Below are 18,925 nucleotides of genomic sequence, written 5' to 3' on the forward strand. Positions count from 1 at the left end.
CTAATCCATTTTTGTTATCCAGACTATAACCTCCCATCAAAGAAAGGCAAATCAAACAAAAATAGAAAAAAAAAATTTAAGTAGATATCATAACAAACAGTTTTTTTGTTTGTTTCCAATAAGATGTTAGGGCTTTCTTATGTGAGACAACACTGAGGTGGAAAAACACAGAACACATGTTTGTATACACTTAACTTATTTTATTTTATCCATGTAGGAATGATCACTTTATTTTTTTCATAATCTTTTACCATTACAAATTGTTCACCAATGTATCTTTCCCCTCTTCTTTTCAGACAGAACCTGGTGATGGACTCTGAAACATATCTCACTAGGAACCACAATTTACTTATGTATAGTTATTCCATAGTTACTTGATATAGGTTTTTATTTGAGTAATAAATGTCATTAAATTCATTTGCAAGTCACCACCAGTTAATTTTTGAGGAAAAATTCTACCTTCACAACTTCACTCTGTTAAAATATATAAGCTTATTCTTTTATTTGTAGAATTCTGCTCTTACAATTATATCAAAATGGTTTAAATAACTACCCACACAAATTGTTTTTTAAATAAGGTTTGACATACCAAGGTGTTTGAAGATCTTATCTTCCTCATTTTCCAACTGGTAACAAGTGAAATAAATGAGAAATAGTCTTGATAGAGAGTTGGTGTTAGTTCTTGATCCTATTCGGGTTCACTGATTTGAGAAATTAATAAATCACATTTACCAACTATGCACAATGAGCTGGGTACTGAACTCCATGCTTTAAATGGATTATTTTATTTAAACCTCTCAAAAAGCCTAATAAGATGCTGTTAGAGTCTCCTGTGGAAATTGAGGCCCAAAGCATATGCTTAACACCAACAGGAAGAGTTGGAGCTCTGACTCAAATACAGGTGATCTGATTTCAAAGAGCAGACTCTAATCGTGGACACTGCATTTGCTCAAGGTCACTGAGGCTCAGTATTTTAAGGTGGCAGTTGGGAAGCCAGTTCTTCTGGATCACCATAATGGCCTGCAAACACATTCATAGTGACCACTGCCCAAGTTTCCTCACTGGGAGAAGCTCTTGGAGACACCAGCCATTTAGATGTCCATTTAGATCAAATTCCAACTGCTTGCTTACTCCTTTAGCTGTGGTTTCAAGATTGTCTTTTGGGGAAGTTTTATCTGTCCTGAAGCTCAAGATGTTCTATGCAGAAAACTAAGTGACTGTATTAAAAGAGAAAGAGTTCTTTCTTTTTAGAGTCTATTTATTTAGCCCTGTAAGCAATGTTAAAGTATATTTTGTTGCACTGATTGTTTATGGCAGCCATAGAAATGCATATAGACTGACAGGGACTATCCTTGGAGTTCAATGACTTCAGAATGTACACAAATAAAATTTCTTAAAATAGATAAATATCTGATATTAATCTCTCTCTAGAGTATGATGCACAACCAAAGGATACTCCTTTGTTCTGATCATATTAGTATGGAATAAGTTTAGGGCTGCTAAATATATTTGGTGGCTAGTATGTTTTTACTCTTACTATACCACTGCTGCTGCTAAGTCCCTTCAGGACTGTGCCACTAGATATTACTTAATTCTAACTTAAATTAAAGTGCTACTTATAATTTTTTAAAACAAAGGAACTTAAATATCTAGCAATATAGGATTGGTTAAGACACTCTTATTCATAAGATGGAGTGTAACATGTTAAAATATATTTAGGTGAAGAATTATGTTAAAAATGTGGTTAAATGGAAAAATATTAATAACCACCAGAATCGGAATATGGAATATAAGTTCATTTTTGTAGAACAATAAACAAAAAAAAATTTTTTGCCTATTATGAGATATTTTCATCTTTTTGTTTATTTCTATATTTAACACTAAATGTGTATTGTTTGTATAAGGAAAAATTACAAATAAAATATTACTTTAGGACAATGTACAAGGAGGTAATTTATTCATGAAAATAACACAATTTGCATGGTGTAGATGAAAGACAAATATAAAATGCACCTCACTGAAAATGCTTTCTTAAGATTTCATTTATGCAAATACTAGGGACCATATGCTGAACCTTGCAGTTTGGCATGCAAATAGCTCATCTTGCAATGGCCCAGGGGATCTTGCTCAGGTTTGAGAGATTATTTAAAGTTATTTCAAACAACCAATTCCATTTAGTCTATGAACCAAGTTAAAAAAAAAATCTATCCCAAGTAGGAATAGATCAGCTGATTATTAAAAAAAAATACTGTGGGTTTTTATATTATTAATTTTCCTTAGGGCCAATTATGGCTGTATGCATTTATTTACTTCAAGAAAGAAATTTATATTGGCCTGGGGCAGAAATATTCCTTCTAAGGTCCATCTGGCCATTTGCAATTTTACTCATTGGCAAGATTCCAAAGAAGATCCAACATCCTCCAAAACACAACAGATCTTGCCTTTTATTTCAGTTCAGTTCAGTCGCTCAGTTGTGTCCGACTCTGCGACCCCATGAATCGCAGCATGCCAGGCCTCCCTGGCCATCACGAACTCCCGGAGTTCTCCCAAACTCACGTCCATCGAGTCGGTGATGCCATCCAGCCATCTCATCCTCTGTTGTCCCCTTCTCCTCCTGCCCTGAATCCCTCCCAGCATCAGAGTCTTTTCCAATGAGTCAACTTGTCCCATGAGGTGGCCAAAGTATTTGAGTTTCAGCTTTAGCATCAGTCCTTCCAATGAACACCCAGGACTGATCTCCTTTAGAATGGACTGGTTGGATCTCTTACAGTCCAAGGGACTCTCAAGAGTCTTCTCCAACATCACAGTTCAAAAGCATCAGTTCTTTGGTGCTCAGCTTTCTTCATAAGTTGGACTATGGTCCATACATGACCACTGGAAAAACCATAGTCTTGACTAGACGGAACTTTGTTGCCAAAGTAATGTCTCTGTTTTTGAATATGCTATATAGGTTGGTCATAACTTTCCTTCCAAGAAGTAAGCATTTTTTAATTTCATGGCTGCAATCACCATCTGCAGTGATCTTTGAGCACCCCAAAATAAAATCTGACACTCTTTCCACTGTTTCCCCATCTATTTCCCATGAAGTGATGGGACCAAATGACATGGTCTTAGTTTTCTGAATATTGAGCTTTAAGCCAACTTTTTCACTCTCCTCTTTCACTTTCATCAAGAGGCATTTTAGTTTCTCTTCACTTTCTGCCATAAGGGTGGTGTTATCTGCATATCTGAGGTTATTGATATTTCCCCCAGCAATCTTGATTCCAGCTTGTGTTTCTTCCAGCCCAGCATTTCTAATGATGTACTCTGCATATAAGTTAAATAAGCAGGGTGACAATATACAGCCTTGCCGTACTCCTTTTCCTGTTTGGAACCAGTCTGTTGTTCCATGTCCTGTTCTAGCTGTTGCTTCCTGGCCTGCATATAGGTTTCTCAAGAGACAGGTCAGGTGGTCTGGTATTCCCATCTCTTTAAGAATTTTCCACAGTTTATTGTGATCCACACTGTCAAAGGCTTTGGTCTTTTATTTAGGATTGCATATAAATTTGAAATGCATTGTCAATGCATATTAAATTCTTGAATGGCTTAGAAATCTCCCTATGGCTCTTTAAGTAAAATCTAAATGTCAAAAAATGATTTATAAGGTCCTCGTGGGGTCTGTCCCCACAAATGGGGTCCCATCTGTTTTGAATCTCCAGCTCCTCAATATGTTTGGATTAAACTGGGTTTATTTCCAGTCGCTTGGAAATGCTGTCCTTGGGCCTGCAACTGTCCCTTCTCTTAACCAACTCCTGCTCACATTTGAAGTCCTTGCAGAGATGTCCCAATTCCTTAGGGACTCACAACAAAGCACTTTTCACAGTGATGACAGCACGGTCCCTTGTCCACCTGAAGAGAGGATACAAACTGAGTCATTCTCCATGGTACTGGCAGGTCCTAACACACAGAACGGAGAAGGCAGTGGCACCCCACTCCAGTATTCTTGCCTGGAAAATCCCAAAGACAGAGGAGCCTGGTAGGCTGCAGTCCATAGGGTCACTAAGAGTCAGACACGACTGAGCGACTTCACTTTGACTTTTCACTTTCATGCATTGGAGAAGGAAATGGCAATCGACTCCATTGTTCTTGCCTGGAGAATTCCAGGGACGGGGGAGCCTGGTGGGCTGCCATCTATGGGGTCGCACAGAGTCGGACACGACTGGAGCAACTTAGTAGCAGCAGCAGCAGCAACATACAGAAGGTGGTTTGAAAATATAATGATGGAGATCATGCAGATTTCTCTTCCTCATTATGTTCTGAATTTTATTCTTCCTCAATGTGGTATGTAGGAAAGACCAAGAGATTTGAAGCCAACAGGTTCTGGCTCTTGGGTCCCATGTTTCCTGTGAATGTGATCTATAAGGAGTTACTCAAACTCGCTGACTCATAGTTTCTTCAACTGTAGGTAGGACCAATAAAAATACCCATCTTGGGCTTCCCTTTTGGCTCAGGGGTAAAGAACCTGCCTGCCGATGCAGGAGACACAGGTTCCACCCCTGATATGGAAAGATCCTATGTGCCACAGAGCGGCTAAGCCTGTGTGACAAAACTACTGAGCCTGTGCTGTAGATCTCACGAGCCACAACTATTGAGTCTGTGCACCACAACTGCTTAAGCCAGCATGCCCTAGAGCCATACTCCACAGTAAGAGAAGCCACTACCACTGGAAGCTGGCACACAGCAACTAGAGGGTAGCCTTTGCTCGCTGCAACTCGAGGAAAGCCATGCAGCAACAGACTCACCACAGCCAATAAATAAGTAATATTATTTTAAAAAAAGAAATACCCATCTCATTAGTTTAACTTCAGCAACAAATTAGGCCATGTGTATGGAAGCATTTTTTGAAATGATGAAGTGCCACGTACGTGCCAGTTATTTTGTTGTCCACATTTCAGCTGAAGTCTCGAGGAATACATGGTGGTGGCCGTGTTGTCACTTCCTAAAGCTCTATCTGCATCTATGAACAGAAACAACAAATGGACATACATACTAAGTAAAAGCTGTCCATTGCAAAATTCTTATAGCTACAAGCATATGGCAATCAAAACCCATCCCTAATGGACCTTCTTAAAATTAAATTGGTCAGATGTATTAGGGAGATTTTTTTTATCTCCTTATTCTATTATTGGATATCATTGACAGAAAGCTTTGAATGATGGAAAAAAAAAAAAAAAAAAGCATAGAATTTGACATAGAATTAACACCAAAATCAGTAGAAAGAAAAACCTCACTTTTAAACAGATTTTAAAAAGGATTATCAATGGAAAATCTTCCATTTAGGAAATGGTGACATTTGACTAATTAAAACCTGAGATATTCCAAATGTGCGGCTTTAACGTGGTCTTTTCCTTTAACTGTCAAGCACTCTTTTTAAATAAGGTGTGTTTGGCTTGTTGATTTGCATGAATTCTTATGGTTTCTGTCATCTGAAAGTCGTGTCTTACAATTTTAAATGTTATGGGTTCTGACAGTTCCCATCTGCTGTAGGGATGTCTAAGTGCCCCAAGCTTAGTTGGCAAAACTCAGTTAAACCTTTGTTTTTACTTAGTAGAATTTAAATTATTTATAGCGGTTATGTCTCATTGGTTATCACAGAGATTTTTTATGACCAAAGAATTTACTGTCACCATTTTCTAGAGTATGAATAAATGCAAAGCAAAAGACACACACTCCTTATTAACATGAACTTCCTGATACTGTGACCATAATTAGTTGGACTGTAGTCCCTTCATTAGTTATTTATTTATTCACCTTCATTTTCTACTTCAATGTGGAGAGGATTTGTGGTGTTGTCATTTCATTAACAAAATTGCAAGGGCAATCGTATTAGAAATGTCAAGTATTCAGAAATCAGCAACCTTGAAACAATAACCCTTATAGATCCCTGGAGCAAAAATTTAATTATGACAGGATGCTTTCTACAAGAAAGGAACTAGGGCAGAGGTCAGCCTGGAGTGCCCCATGCCAACTCTTTTACGCCCAATTCATGGACATTCATGTTCTCTATATCATTTTAATAAACATCTAACTGGAAACTTACTGTGTGCTGGCTTTAAAAAAAACAGAGAAGGTAACTGACTTTATGGGGCTTACATACTAAAATGACAAGTCAGATAATAAATTAAAAAAAAAATTCTTTAAAGAGTTCTGGTAAAGGAAATACAGAGAACTGCAGTTGAAAACTCCTATACAAATATCCAATTGCTCTGTCTCATATATGTTGTAAAATACCATTTCAAATTTGAATGTGAGGTTGTGATATTATATAAACAATAGACATTGTACCTCTAATGCTATGGGTTTAAGTCTAACTTTTGCCCTCTTGTAAAATGATCACTCATCTCAAAAGCAGTATTGTCTACTTGGATATAGACAACTTTCCAAGTCCAATTACTGATTTTGTAAAAACAAAATCATACTGCATAGTATTTATTAAACTCTTATCCTAAACATGAGTTATGTCATTCATAACTTTACAGAGTGTGAGGTATTTATTATTCTTCTTACTATTATCATTAAACTTTTCAGTTCACTGTCTCTTAGAAAATTTCATTTATACAATGATATTATCAATTATACAGTGTATAATCATGTTGGCTATTAGATCCTCAGATGTGATCATTTTATACCTGAAGTTCTATATGTTTTTACTAACCTCTTCCTATTCTGCCACCTCACTCCCAACTCTTGGCAGTCACTTTTCTATTCTTTATTTCTATGAGTTTGCCTCTTTTATTTTTTCATATTTCACTTATAAAATCTTGTCAAAGTCTTTGTAAAACATCTTTATCTGCTACAGACATGTCAATCTTCGTTAGAACACGTGGGGTCATATGGTCCAAGTGGTAGGGTAGCAGAAGAATGTTTTCTCTAGACCCTGCTCAAATCTGACAGATTAACAGGCTACTCACAGGTCAGAATAGCATGCCCAAATGAGGTCTAGACTTCTGCAAAATCTAAGGAGGCAAACTAGGCAATTTTGTTCTTTCTTAATAGTAAAAGGAAGCAGATGCAGCAATTAGTCTTTTACTTTGGATAGAATATCTTAATATGCTTCAGACTACTATACCCCTAGAAATTCCATTAGGCAACAGGTTCCTGAAAGTTTGCAGGATTTCTTTCCCTTCCTCTCTCATGCGTGTATCCTACCAAGAAGTCTAGTATACTTACTACTTCCTGCTGATCTGGTCCAATCAGCATAATACCATAAATATAATGAATTATCAGGGCTTCCCTGATGGCTCAGTAGTAAAAATCTGCCTGCCAGTGCAGGAGATGTGGGTTTGATCCATGGGTCAGGAAGATCCCCAGAGGAAGGAAATGGCAACCCACTCCAGTATTCTTGCCTGGAAAATCCCATGGACAGAGGAGCCTGGTGAGCTATCGTCCATGGGGTCATAAAAGAGTCTAACACGACTTGCTGCTGCTGCTGCTGCTAAGTCGCTTCAGTCGTGTCCAACTCTGTGTGACCCCATAGACGGCAGCCCACCAGGCTCCCCCATCCCCGGGATTCTCCAGGCAAGAACACTGGAGTAGGTTGCCATTTCCTCCTCCAATGCATGAAAGTGAAAAATCATTCAGTCGTGTCCGACTGTTCGCGACCCTATGGACTGCAGCCTACCAGGCCGTCCATGGGATTTTCCAGGCAAGAGAACTGGAGTGGGGTGCCATTGCCTTCTCCACTAACACGACTTAGCGATTGGAAATCAAAGTAACTTATCAACATAGTGATGCCTTGTGGAATGAAGATGTCGTAGAGTTCCTTGTAGATCAGGTTATGGCTTGGGTCTGGAGGTTTAGTATGGTCCTGCATTGCTGGTCCTGCCAGAAGAAAGGAAGTGATTTCTGATGGTCTTTACTGTTAGGAAGGGAGAGAGCATACGATACGCAGCGTATGATCCTGCTTATTTGTAGAGTCTAAAAACAAAACACAAATGAACTTATTTACAAAACAGAAATCTAGACTCACATACATAGAACTAATTTATGGGGAAGGGGTTGAGGAGGGATAGATTAGGAGTTTTGGACTAGCAGATACAAACTACTATACGTAAAATAATTAACTGCCAAAGCTGTACTGTATAGCACAGGGAATCATACTCAACATTTTGTAATAACCTATAAGGGAAAAGAATCTGAAAACCCAAATCGCTTTAATATAACTGAATTACTTTGTTGTACACAGGAAAATAGTGCAACATGGTAAATCAACTATCTTCAACTAAGAAAAATAACCAAAGCCAGACAGACAGTAAATAATTTAAAGGGAGGAAATTTAACTCAAGAATATGTTTCCTTAAAGCTAAATTATTAAATAGTTGCTGATTATGTTTTCTGAAAATGGTATAAAAAATGATTCTGCTGTTCTGCGAAATCCTATATAAGAAAGGGTATATGTTTGTATTTTTCTAGGCATTATACCTCTTTGGCAAGTGTGATGGTTAATTCTATGTACCAACTTCACTGGACTAAAGGATGCCCAGATGGCTGGACATTACTAAATGAATAAAATGTTATTTCTGGGTATGTCTCTGAGGGGTTTCCATAAGAGATCTGCATTGAATCAGTAGACTAAAAAAGATGGTCCTCAGTATGTGGCTGGCATCATCCAATGCCTTGAGTGCCTGAATGGATTATAAGGACAGAGGAAGTATGAATTTGTTGTCTTTGTTTGAGCTGGGACATTCATCTTCTCCTGCCTTCAGACATCCACACCCCTGTGTCTCCTCTCTGACTGAATCTCACCACTGGCTCTCCTTGCAGTGTCCAGCTTACAGAAAGCAAATCATGAGGCTTCCAGCCTCCATAAATATATGAGCTTCAGTTCAGTTCAGTCGCTCAGTTGTGTCCGACTCTTTGTGACCCCATGGACTGCAGCACACCCGGCCTCCCTGTCCATCATCAACTCCCGGAGTTGACTCAAGCTCATGTCCATTGAATTGGTGATGCCATCCAACCATCTCATCCTCTCCTCCTGCCCTCAATCTTTCCCAGCATCAGGGTCTTTTCAAATGAGTCAGCTCTTTGCATCAGGTGGCCAAAGTACTGGAGTTTCAGCTTCAACATCAGTCCTTCTAATGAACACCTAGGACTGATCTTCTTTAGGATGGACTGGTTGGATCTCCCTGCAGTCCAAGGGACTCTCAAGACTCTTCTCCAACACCACGGTTCAAAAGCATCAATTCTTCGGCACTTACCTTTCTTTACTTATTCCTATTATATATGTATATACTATCAGTTTTGGTTCTTCAGAAAAGGCTAGTATAGCAAGGTTTTTACTTCCATAAAATGGTAGTGCATGTGACCACAATTTACAAACCACAAATAATCTTTCACTTTCTTTTTGACTCTCTTTCTATGTGCACACATAGAATTCGTTATTCTTCAGCCACAGTGACCGCTTACTGTTTTTTGACTATGCCAAAGCCAAAGTGTGTCAGGTCATCACACATGCTATTCTCCTTACCTAGAAATTCTTCTCTAGACATCTCTTTGTTCTCTATAGAAATACCATCTTATAAAACAGGACTTCCCCAATTCATGTCACCTTCCTTTGTATATTATTGACATCCACACTCAGAACTAAGCTCCTTTCTTCCCAGTTTGTCCATAAAAAAAAGCTTTGTTTGTTTGTTCTCTTTACCTGTTTCCAACCTCCATAGGCAGGATATTTTAAATTCATTCCTCTAACTTCTCCAAATTGATGTGCACTCCTTTAAAAGGCATGTGCGTTTTAGTTGCTCAGTCATGTCAGACTCTTTGTGACCCCATGGACTGTAGTTCACTAGGCTCCTCTCTCCATGGAATTCTCCAGGCAAGAATATTGAAGTGGGTTGCCATTCCCTTCTCCAGGGCATCTTCCCAACCCAGGAATCGAACCCAGGTCTCGCACACTGCAGGCAGATTCTTTACTGTCTGAGCTACCGGGAAAGCCCTTTTAAAAAGCATGATGTGGCTCCAAATCTTATATTTACCTCCTAGAAAAGGATATGATATAGTATAGACTATATACTATACAGATATTTATTGTATGAATGAACAAATTAGTAGATTAATGAGCTTCTAAGTTTCAAAACTTACCTAATTTATCAGAAATTCTTGCTAATTATTTTTTCCTGTTAATCTAACCCTGGAGAAAGACAGGCTTATTACCTTCTTTTAATAGCAATAGTGGCAGAAGGTATTGATAGATATTACATTTAACACATCTTTGAGGTGCATTCTGTCTATCCCAAAGGTAACTTGGAGGTGGCAGCACTTATCATTTTCTATATGATAAGCCTCTGTTGTTTGGATTTCATAAAAGTCCATAATGGCCACTTTATATGCAATATGCTTGAAAAATGAAAGATTTTTGTTGATATTAAAGATACAGTATATAATATGCAATTTGTTTCCCTTGATATTTGCCTGTAGCACTATTCAACCATGTCCTTCGCACTTGGCCCTGAGATAAATGTAAAAGTAGGGTTCTGTATATAAATGGTCCATCTATCTACCAAGTTGATTCCTGGGGCCAAAGAAATAATTGTAATTTATGAGATACACCTGTGATAGTCATGAATGTTAAACAGAGTAGATAGACTGGGTGGCATGACTTTGATTTTTAATTATAGGTCAACTCAGCTTAATTCCATGATGTCACTCTTCACCCTTTCTTCTTCCTTCAAACTGAAAACTAAAAGTGCAAATGAACTAACTTTGGAATGTCAACCTGAGTTCCAACAACTAGATATGCAACTCTGAGCAAGTAATTTGACCCCATGGCTTCCCTGTTTTCCTAACATGGTCCCATATGATTTCTAATGTTCATCCTTAAATCTGAAAAATACAATGAGTCTATACTAATCATTTATTAAGGGAATGAATTAGGGGATTAGAAGTTAGAGGAGAAGCACCTTAGTCCTAAATCTGATATACAACTTTTTGAAAAAGAGAGAAGAAAGGAGCAAGGGAAGAAAGAAAAAGAGTTCTAAGTCAGAAATCTTACAAAAAAATACGACCCCATTTTTAGAAACAAAACCCCAGTTTGCCAGACCTTGCTTACTTAGAAGGGCAGATGGAAGTCTGAGTCACAAGGCAACACATTTTGTTGGAATTTTCCTGTAACCAGTGGCCCAGAATCTTGTCTTATTGAACATCATTCTTCCTCTGCATGAAGGCGTTTCTAAGAATTCCAAAGGAGTGTAGTAAGAGTAAGGAAGGGAGTTGGGGACAGGCTCAAGGCAAGTGGTTTTAGTGATATCAATAGCAAAATTAAAGTTTCCAATATCTGATGGAGTATGGTTCATTCAAGATATGATGTGGTTACAGCCAAAAGAAAGAGAGTAGGGAAGAAGGATAATGTAAGATCAGAAATTTGGAAAGGGATGTATCAGGACAGCTATTTTATCTTTTAAGTGAAACACTTATGCTCACCCCTTCATGAATCACAGCACTGTTATGGTGAAGGGGTTTTCATAACTCAAGGAAGCTATGAGCCATGCCATGAAGGGCCACCTAAGACAAATGGATAATAGTGGAGAGTTCTGACAAAACGTGGTCCACTGGAGGAGGGAATGGCAAACTACTCCAGTATTTTTGCCATGAAAACCTCATGAATAATATAAAAAAGAAAAAGTTATGACACAGGAAGATAAGCTCTTCCAGGTCAGAAAGAGTTCAATATTCTACCGGGGAAGAGTGGAAAGCAAATAGTCATAGCTTCAGAAAGAATGAAGTGGTTGGGCCAAAGCAGAAACTGCTCAGTTGCAGATGTGTCTGATGGTGAATTTAAAGTCCAATGCTATAAAAACATTATTGTATAGGAACCTGGAATGTTAGGTCCATGAATCAAGATAAACTGAATGTGGTCAAGCAGGAGATGGCAAGAGTGAACACTGATATCTTAGAAATCAGTGAACTGAAATGGATGGGAATGGGTGAATTTAATTCAAATGACCATTGTATCTACAACAGTGTGCAAGAATCTCTTAGAAGAAATGAAGTAGCCATCATAGTCAAGAAAAGAGTCCAAAATGCAGTACTTGGGTACAACTAAAAAAACAACAGAATGTTCTTGGTTCATTTCCAAAGCAAACCATTCAACATCACCATAATCCAAGTCTATATCCTAACCACTGATGCTGAAGAAGCTTAAGTTAACTGGTTCTGTGAAGACCCGGCCAAACCTTCTAAAACTAATACCAAAAAGAGATGTCTTTTTCATCATAGGGGATTGGAATGCAAAAGTAGAAAGTCAGCAGATACCCAGAATAACAGGCAAGTTTGGCCTGGGAGTACAAATGAAGCAGGGAAACAGCTAACAGAGATATGCCAAGAGAACACACTTGTCATAGCAAACACTCTTTTCCTACAACCCAAGAGATGACTCTACACATGGAGATTACCAGATAGTCAATACAGAAATCAGACTGATTATGTTCTTTGCAGCTGAAGATGTGGTAGATCCATACAGTCAGCAAAAACAAGACCTATAGCAAACTGTGGATCAGATCCTGAGCTCCTTATTGCAAAAATCAAGATTAAATGGAAGAAAGTTGGGAAAACCATTAGGCCATTCAGGCATGACTTAAATTGAATCATTTATGATTATACAGTAGAAGTGACAAATAAATTCAAGGGGTTAGATCTGGTAACAGAATGCCTAAAGAACCATGGACAGAGCTTTATAACATTGTACAGGAGGGAGTGACCAAAACCAACTCAAAGAAAAAGAAATAGAAGAAGGCAAAGTGATCATCTGGGGAGGCTTTACAATTGGCTGAGGAAAGAAGAGAAGCGAAAGGCAAGGGAGAAAGGGAAATATATACTCAACTGAATGCAGAGTTCCAGAGAATAGCAGAGAGATAAGAAGGCCTTCCTCTGTGATCAATGCAAAGAAAGAGAGGAAAACAATAGAATGGGAAAGACTAGAAATCTCTTCAAAACAATAGGAGATATCTAGGGAATATTTCATGCAAGGACGGGCATGATAAAAGACAGACATGGCAAGGACATAACAGAAGCAGAAGAAATTAGAAAGAGGTGGCAAAAATACACAAGAAAGGTCTTAATGATCCAGATAACCACGATGGTGTGGTCACTCACCTAGAGCTGGACATCCTGGAGTATGAAGTCCAGTGGGCCTTAGGAAGCATTACTCTGAACAAAGCTAGTGGGAGTGATGGAATTTCAGCTGAGCTATCTAAAATCCTAAAGGATGATGCTGTTAAAACACTGCACTCAGTATGTCAGCAAATTTGGAAAACTCAGCAGTGGGCACAGGACTGGAAAATATCAGTTTTCATTCCAGTCCCCAGAAGGGAAATGCCAAAGAATGTTCAAATTACTGTACTATTGCATTCATTTCACATGCTTATGCTCAAAATCCTCCAAGCTTGGCTTTAGCAGTATGTGAACCAAGAACTTCCAGATATACAAGCTGAGTTTCAAAGAGGCAGAGGAACCAGAGATCAAACTGCCAACATTTGTTGGCTTTTGGAGAAAGCAAAGAAATTCCAGAAAAAACATCTACTTCTGCTTCACTGACTGTGCTAAAAGGCTTTGACTGGGTGTATCCCAACAAACTGTGGAAAATTCTTAAAGAGACAGAAGTACCAGACCACCTGTCTCCTGAGAAAGCTGTGCACAAGTCAAGAAGCAACAGAATTGGACATGGAAAACTGAGTAGTTCAAAATTGAGAAAGGAGTACATCAAGGCTGTATATTGTCACCCTGCTTATTTAACGTCTATGAAGAGTACATTATGGGAATTGCAAGACTGGATGAATTATAAGCTGGACTCAAGACTGCCAGGAGAAATAACAACCTCGGATATGCAGATGAGAAACTAAAGAGTCTATTGATGAAGGTGAAAGAGGAGAGTGAAAAAGCCAACCTGAAATTTAACATTTAAAATAGTAGGATGATGGCTTCTGGTCCCATCACTTCATGGCAAGTAGAAGGTGAAAAACTGAAAACAGTGACAAATTTTATGAATGGTTGGATAGCATCACTGACTCAATGGACATGAATTTAAGCAGTATTTGAGGTAGTGGAGGACAGAGGGACCTGGTGTTCTGCAGTCCATCGGGTCACGAAGAGTTGGAAATGACTTAGAGACTGAACAACAGCAACTTATGCTCACAATAAATCTAGGTAGTTTAAGTGTGAAGAAAATTTAAGTGCCAAACATCATAACGTATTTAAGGTGGATCCTTTTCCTGCTGCCAAGGACTTCCATAGGAGTTCAAGTTCCTCATGGGTGCTTCTTTCTTTCCTTACTCTGTACGACCCCATAGATGGCAGCCCACCAGGCTCCCCCGTCCCTGGGATTCTCTAGGCAAGAACACTGGAGTGGGTTGCCATTTCCTTCTCCAATGCATGAAAGTGAAAAGTCAAAGTGAAGTAGCTCAGTCATGTTCGACTCCTGGCGACCCCATGGACTGCAGCCTATCAGGCTCCTCTGTCTTTGGGATTTTCCAGGCAAGAGTGCTGGAGTGGGGTGCCATTGCCTTCTTAGTGTAATCAAACTCCCAGAAAAGCTTAGACTTGTCATAGATTTCTTGAAGAGCAGCTCTGCTAACTCACTAGATATGCCCAGTCATATCAGAGCTACATTTTAGGTACAAGGCAGATGAACCTGTACTCAGGCCATATAATAATAGAATTTCATAATCAACATTTGTGATGCTTTCAAGAATCTAAAAATTTATATGCTAACTATGCCTTGATTTCTAATAGGAGGTTAAAGATGTTTCATAAAATGTTATTGCTTATGTCTCGTCTCAGAAATGGACTTCTAATGATTGCCTTTGTTATCTGCTTACTGGCCCACTAATCTTAGCCATTCTCCTGGCTCCTTCACAGACATGAAGCCACATTCCTCTTGAAATAGGTCTCCTTATTAGCAGAATAGGCTATTACCACTGGGGTTATTTTCAAGTTCTCTGATAAAATATAGCCAAACCCTCTCAAAAGAGTTGACAGCACAATAGCTGGACTAATTGGAAGCTGATATGTAAACCAATAATACAGAGTCTTCTATATCACCTTAAAGGTTCACTGACTTCATGCAAACATGCTGAGAGCGCATTGCTTTCCCTTTAGAGAAGATGATCAAATGTATCCTCATGCTGCATTTATGTGGCAAAGGATGAACAAAATACTACTTGTTTCAGCTGCCATGATAAAAACAAATGCCTGCAATTAAGAAACCTTCACTAATGAAACCAATCATTTCAATGGAAGGAACGCATTGTACTGCTAAAGTTGTGTTCCAATGGAAGAAGTTTATTTGTGTAAGTGGATAGTTGATTTAGTAATACTCACAAAGTTTGAATCAGAAGTAACAGTGCTAACAAACTGAAGTATAGTATTATTTATTTTTTGAAAAATATTTTATAAGACTTAGCTTAGGTTGACTTAAGAGCTTTTGCTTTTATTTTTAAAGGGGAAGAATTTATTTGGTGATCTTTTCTCCTTGTTGGGCTAATTAAATGATATTAAGTCATTTGTTGATAAGATCTTGTTGAGTTAATACTATAATTTTTGTTTCTAAGATCTGATTTTACAGTTATTTGAAATAAATGTGTTAACACCTGTATTTTAGTGAGTGAAAATAGCAAGTTTTAATCACAAATTGAGAGGAAGACACGTGGGATTTAGTGATATTCACTAATCTCATTATTTTTCAAGGAAACCCAGTAAGGATGCTTTTGACCCCTGCTACACAACAGCCTAACAGATTTCTTAACTAAAATATGTGTGTTACATAATTCTGCAGGACCTCTCAGTGCAGATTAATTTGAGATTTAAATGCAAGATTCCTGTTTGAATAAGTGTTAAAATTCCCTGCAATTTCTGTTAATCTATAAAAGAAATAATTTAAAAAAATAGCTTTTATGAATTATTTGTGTTAATTCATTTATCCAGCATAGAATTGTATATAATACTACACAAGGCTAATCAGACTCTTGAAATAAATTTTCTTCAAGGTGGAAATACAAATTGAAACCCCAAATTGAATGAACAAATAACATTATATTTTATTCTATTGACTTTTGGAAAGTTTGTATGAATGGCTGAAGGCCAATGACATCCTCAGCATGGTCAGAACTGCTCTAGTAAGGATTTTCTTACTGATACCTAAAGTTATTCAGGTTATATTAGGAGCCTGGTGTACCACAGTCCATGGAGTCGCAAGAGTCAGACATGACGACTAAACAACAGCCGCCTAAGGATTATTATGTGTCAGACACTTTATTAGCTCATTTAATTCTCTGAATAATTCCTTGGGGGAGAGTTGCTACCCTCCTTGTAAAGATGATGAAATTGAGGTGCAGGGATGAAGTGTTAATATCCTTTGCAAAGGATGCAAATCAAAGTTTGCAAAGAGTCAGACATAATTGAGCGACTAACACTTTCTCTTCTTTCCTGAAATTTAGTCCTGAGTGACTAATTGTATGTATGTGTGTGTGTGTGTGTGTGTGTGTATAGTTATGATCTAAGTGGATAAAAGAGTTCTCATAACTTTAATAATAATATAATTTCTATGAATTTCTGTATGGTTAGAAAATGGGAGTTTTTAAGTTTTCATGCCAATCTGAATTAATATTTATCTTTTAATTGCTTAATTGATCTTTGATAGAGGGAGTGTCACACATATGATAAGAAAACTAGAATTATTTTTCAGGGTATGAAATATTGAAAGCAACCTATGCTAAGAAATTGACACTTATTGAGAAATCAGAAGCATTTCAATAGGGATATTTCTAATCATAGTAGAGTAAAAGTATATCCTTAAAAAAGTAGATAGGGCATAAAACATCACATCAAGAAGATTGTGTTATTTCTTTCTTAAATATTTGGAAAGAGTAACTTATAAGGTTATGTGGCCCTGGAGTTTGTTTTATAAATTTTAAATTGTGAATTTAATTTATTAAGTAGATACAAACTTTCAGAATAAAAAAAAAGTAAAAGTGATAATGGGAACTTATCAGCTTTCCTGATTAGTATGACATGTGTCTCAGGGCCTGTTTAGGATCGACTTAACTCTCATTTTACAAAGAAATGGTGGTACCTGAAAATTAAATTGCTCTACCGAGTTTTCTGGTAGCCAACAGGAAGCAAGGCTGATCCCCTGGTTCTTATTTCACTAAACACAGTTTCTCTGGGGGAATGCATGAGATCAGAAGTTAGTTGTCAGGAAGACCTTTCATTTCCCATTCATGGAATCAAGGGCTCTATTTGCTCCCATAACTTGTTTTTTCTTGCCTCTTAATATTTCCATTATAATGCAATCACCCTGTTTCTCTTTCATTAGGCAAGTTTTGCTTTTTATAGGGAAGTGATTTCCCTTTTGAAAATATAGTGTTGGAAAAGACTCTTGAGAGTCCCTTGGACTGTAAGGGAATCAAATCAGTCAATCCTAAAGGAAATAAATCTTGACTATATTTTAGAAGGACTGATGCTAAAGCTGAAGCTCCAATATTTTGGCCTCCTGACTTGAAGAGTTGACTCCCTGGAAAAGACCCTGATGCAGAGAAAGACTGAAGGCAGGAGGAGAAGGGGACGACAGAGGATGAGATGGTTGGATGGCATCACTGACTCAATGGATCTGAATTTGAGGAAAATCCAGGAGACAGTGGAAGGCAGAGGAAGCTAATGTGCTACAGCCCACGGGGTCACAAATAATCACTGGACTTAGTGACTGAGCAACAACAAAAAGATAAGAGATTATATTATCCTAGTGTCTACCATGTTTATTCAATAATAAATTATTTTATGAACCTTAAAAATGATAGATTCTAAGCACTGGAGACTGATGCAGAGGCTTTTCTGAAGCGTGTGGGTGGCATCTGTGCTTCCCCAACATGGAGGAAGCTATTGATAGACGCTATTGTTTGAGTTGATTGATTTCCCTGTTCTCTGTTCAGAATGCTTCCTTGAGAACAGGACTCTTTCTCTGTTGCTCAATCTTGGTTCCCCTGGGCTTCACATGGTAATTGGCAAGTAGGAGACTTATACTCGTTGAGTGATGAAATGAACTAGTGGATTTGCCAGGACGGACACAGTGGAAATTTTTAAAACGAACTCACATGCAATACAGTCTGACAACCATTCACCAAGCAGGGTATGTATCACAATGTGTAGGAACAGCAGACCATGTAGTTAGACTTGGATATAAATTCAGTTCTGATAGTTATTGCTATATGACCTCAGTCAAGTTGTTTAACTCCCCGTAAGCCTAACTCCTGCATATGTAGAAGTGCACTATGTTTTTATTATTATAACAATATGGTAGTTATTCAATATAGTAGTTACAGTAATAGTATTGATCTCTTAGGGTTCTTATGAATATTCTATGAAATAATGCATGTAAATTGATTTGAACAGTGCTTGGGTGTTCTTTGGAAGGAATGATGCTAAAGCTGAAGCTCCAGTGCTTTGGCCACCTCATGTGAAGAGTTGACTCATTGGAAAAGACTCTGATGCGGAAGGGATTGGGGCAGGAGGAGAAGGGGATAACAGAGGATGAGATGGCTGGATGGCATCACTGACTCGATGGACATGAGTTTGAGTGAGCCCTGGGAGTTGGTGATGGACAGGGAGACCAGGCGTGCTGCGATTCATGGGGTCACAAAGAGTTGGACACGACTGAGCGACTGAACTGAACTGAACAGAACTGGTACCTGCTGCTGCTGTTGCTGCTAAGTCACTTCAGTTGTGTCCGACTCTGTGCAACCCTGTAGACGGCAGCCCACCAGGCTCCCTCGTCCCTGGGATTCTCCAGGCAAGAACACTGGAGTGGGTTGCCATTTCCTTCTCTAATGAATGAAAGTGAAAAGTGAAAGTGAAGTTGTTCAGTTGTGTCTGACCCTCAGTGACCCCATGGACTGCAGCT

This window comes from Oryx dammah, unplaced genomic scaffold (assembly GCF_014754425.2).
Source record: "Oryx dammah isolate SB20612 unplaced genomic scaffold, SCBI_Odam_1.1 HiC_scaffold_27, whole genome shotgun sequence".
Taxonomy (NCBI): Eukaryota; Metazoa; Chordata; class Mammalia; order Artiodactyla; family Bovidae; genus Oryx; species Oryx dammah.